This window comes from Oncorhynchus keta, unplaced genomic scaffold, assembly GCF_023373465.1.
Source record: "Oncorhynchus keta strain PuntledgeMale-10-30-2019 unplaced genomic scaffold, Oket_V2 Un_scaffold_5279_pilon_pilon, whole genome shotgun sequence".
Classification (NCBI taxonomy): domain Eukaryota; kingdom Metazoa; phylum Chordata; class Actinopteri; order Salmoniformes; family Salmonidae; genus Oncorhynchus; species Oncorhynchus keta.
In genome coordinates, this window is record NW_026290958.1 from 1 (window position 1) to 2,500 (window position 2,500).

The window sequence follows — 2,500 nt, forward strand, 5'->3', positions numbered from 1 at the left end:
GTGAACCAAGGACAGTAAAATCTGAACCCGTCACAGAGTATTGAGTACAAGGTTCTATGCTGTAAAGGTTATCACTCAGGAATCTGAATCCTACAATCCGAGTTTAAATCTTGGACGATCCTACCATGTCAATTAATTTGCCTCGTGGAACTAGAATATAGCTGTCCAAATATTGTTGTCAGTTGCAAGTATTTGCAACACGTGAAGGAACGACAGCCCGCTGTTGCTAATGAAACGCAGATTTTTTTTTTTTCAATTTCCATGTGGATTTAGAATATGGTTCTATGGTGTAATGGTTAGCACTCTGGACTTTGAATCCAGTGATCCGAGTTCAAATCTCGGTAGAACCTTCCCATTTTTTGTGCTGAATTATTCACATGGCCAACCAATAATCTCATAATCTGCTGTTTATCCGGTGTACAAATTACAGGAAAATCGGAACTCTACAATAAGTACTCTGTACAGGGTTCTATGGTGTAATGGTTAGCACTCAGGACTCTGAATCCTGCGATCCGAGTTCAAATCTTGGTAGGACCTACCTTGATTTTGCAGTGACACACTCCTCCCCTGTCAACTTGAAAGAAACAAGTGGGTGGGAGTCGATAAGCACTCTTGTTACGCACGAATGGCTAGCCTACGGTAAATGCATACTATTTTTGAGTGCCTGTACGCTGATACCAATTTCTCATAATTTTTTAATCTGTTTTCCGGTGTACAAATGACAGAAAATCTGAACTCTACAATATTGTACTCTGTACAGGGTTCTATGGTGTAATGGTTAGCACTCAGGACTCTGAATCCTGCAATCCGAGTTCAAATCTCGGTAGGACCTACCTTGATTTTGCAGTGACACACTCCTCCCCTGTCAACTTTAAAATAGTTTGCAACACGTGAAAGAAACAAGTGGGTGGGAGTCGATAAGCACTCTTGTTACGCACGTAATGGCTAGCCTACTGTAAATGCATACTATGAGTGCCTGGTACGCTGATACCTTTTCTGGCCAGAATTTTTTAATCTGTTTTTCCGGTGAACCAAGGACAGTAAAATCTGAACCCGTCACAGAGTATTGAGTACAGGGTTCTATGCTGTAAAGGTTATCACTCAGGAATCTGAATCCTACAATCCGAGTTTAAATCTTGGACGATCCTACCATGTCAATTAATTTGCCTCGTGGAACTAGAATATAGCTGTCCAAATATTGTTGTCAGTTGCAAGTATTTGCAACACGTGAAGGAACGACAGCCCGCTGTTGCTAATTAAACGCAGACCGTTTCTTTTTTTTTTTTTCAATTTCCATGTGGATTTAGAATATGGTTCTATGGTGTAATGGTTAGCACTCTGGACTTTGAATCCAGTGATCCGAGTTCAAATCTCGGTAGAACCTTCCCATTTTTTGTGCTGAATTATTCACATGGCCAACCAATAATCTCATAATCTGCTGTTTATCCGTGTACAAATGACAGGAAAATCGGAACTCTACAATAAGTTCTGTATAGGGTTCTATGGTGTAATGGTTAGCACTCAGGACTCTGAATCCAGTGATCCGAGTTCAAATCTCGGTAGAACCTTCCCATTTTTTGTGCTGAATTGAAAGAAACAAGTGGGTGGGAGTCGATCATGGCCAACCAATAATCTCATAATCTGCTGTTTATCCGGTGTACAAATGACAGGAAAATCGGAACTCTACAATAAGTACTCTGTACAGGGTTCTATGGTGTAATGGTTAGCACTCAGGACTCTGAATCCTGCGATCCGAGTTCAAATCTCGGTAGGACCTACCTTGATTTTGCAGTGACACACTCCTCCCCTGTCAACTTTAAAATAGTTATTGTGAAAGAAACAAGTGGGTGGGAGTCGATAAGCACTCTTGTTACGCACGAATGGCTAGCCTACGGTAAATGCATACTATGAGTGCCTGGTACGCTGATACCGTTTCTGGCCAGAATTTTTTTAATCTGTTTTTCCGGTGAACCAAGGACAGTAAAATCTGAACCCGTCACAGAGTATTGAGTACAAGGTTCTATGCTGTAAAGGTTATCACTCAGGAATCTGAATCCTACAATCCGAGTTTAAATCTTGGACGATCCTACCATGTCAATTAATTTGCCTCGTGGAACTAGAATATAGCTGTCCAAATATTGTTGTCAGTTGCAAGTATTTGCAACACGTGAAGGAACGACAGCCCGCTGTTGCTAATGAAACGCAGATTTTTTTTTTTCAATTTCCATCTGGATTTAGAATATGGTTCTATGGTGTAATGGTTAGCACTCTGGACTTTGAATCCAGTGATCCGAGTTCAAATCTCGGTAGAACCTTCCCATTTTTTGTGCTGAATTATTCACATGGCCAACCAATAATCTCATAATCTGCTGTTTATCCGGTGTACAAATGACAGGAAAATCGGAACTCTACAATAAGTACTCTGTACAGGGTTCTATGGTGTAATGGTTAGCACTCAGGACTCTGAATCCTGCGATCCGAGTTCAAATCTCGGTAGGAC

The 2,500-nt window shown here is 41.0% G+C and overlaps 8 non-coding genes across 8 annotated transcripts in view; all 8 read left to right on the forward strand.

Moving 5' to 3' along the window:
* Window positions 1-278: 278 nt before the first annotated feature.
* trnaq-uug (transfer RNA glutamine (anticodon UUG)) lies at window positions 279-350 on the forward strand. The gene has a single exon. It is a non-coding gene; the product is annotated as a tRNA-Gln (tRNA).
* A 115-nt stretch (window positions 351-465) lies between these two features.
* trnaq-cug (transfer RNA glutamine (anticodon CUG)) lies at window positions 466-537 on the forward strand. Its single transcript has one exon. It is a non-coding gene; the product is annotated as a tRNA-Gln (tRNA).
* A 223-nt stretch (window positions 538-760) lies between these two features.
* On the forward strand, window positions 761-832 carry trnaq-cug (transfer RNA glutamine (anticodon CUG)). Its single transcript has one exon. It is a non-coding gene; the product is annotated as a tRNA-Gln (tRNA).
* A 480-nt stretch (window positions 833-1,312) lies between these two features.
* On the forward strand, window positions 1,313-1,384 carry trnaq-uug (transfer RNA glutamine (anticodon UUG)). Its single transcript has one exon. It is a non-coding gene; the product is annotated as a tRNA-Gln (tRNA).
* A 112-nt stretch (window positions 1,385-1,496) lies between these two features.
* Window positions 1,497-1,568, forward strand: trnaq-cug (transfer RNA glutamine (anticodon CUG)). Its single transcript has one exon. It is a non-coding gene; the product is annotated as a tRNA-Gln (tRNA).
* Window positions 1,569-1,705: 137 nt separating this feature from the next.
* On the forward strand, window positions 1,706-1,777 carry trnaq-cug (transfer RNA glutamine (anticodon CUG)). Its single transcript has one exon. It is a non-coding gene; the product is annotated as a tRNA-Gln (tRNA).
* A 466-nt stretch (window positions 1,778-2,243) lies between these two features.
* On the forward strand, window positions 2,244-2,315 carry trnaq-uug (transfer RNA glutamine (anticodon UUG)). Its single transcript has one exon. It is a non-coding gene; the product is annotated as a tRNA-Gln (tRNA).
* Window positions 2,316-2,430: 115 nt separating this feature from the next.
* trnaq-cug (transfer RNA glutamine (anticodon CUG)) overlaps window positions 2,431-2,500 on the forward strand; it is a 72-nt gene continuing 2 nt past the window's right edge. Inside the window, exon 1 of the tRNA in view lies at window positions 2,431-2,500. This exon is cut by the window's right edge and continues 2 nt beyond it. This is a non-coding gene — a tRNA (tRNA-Gln).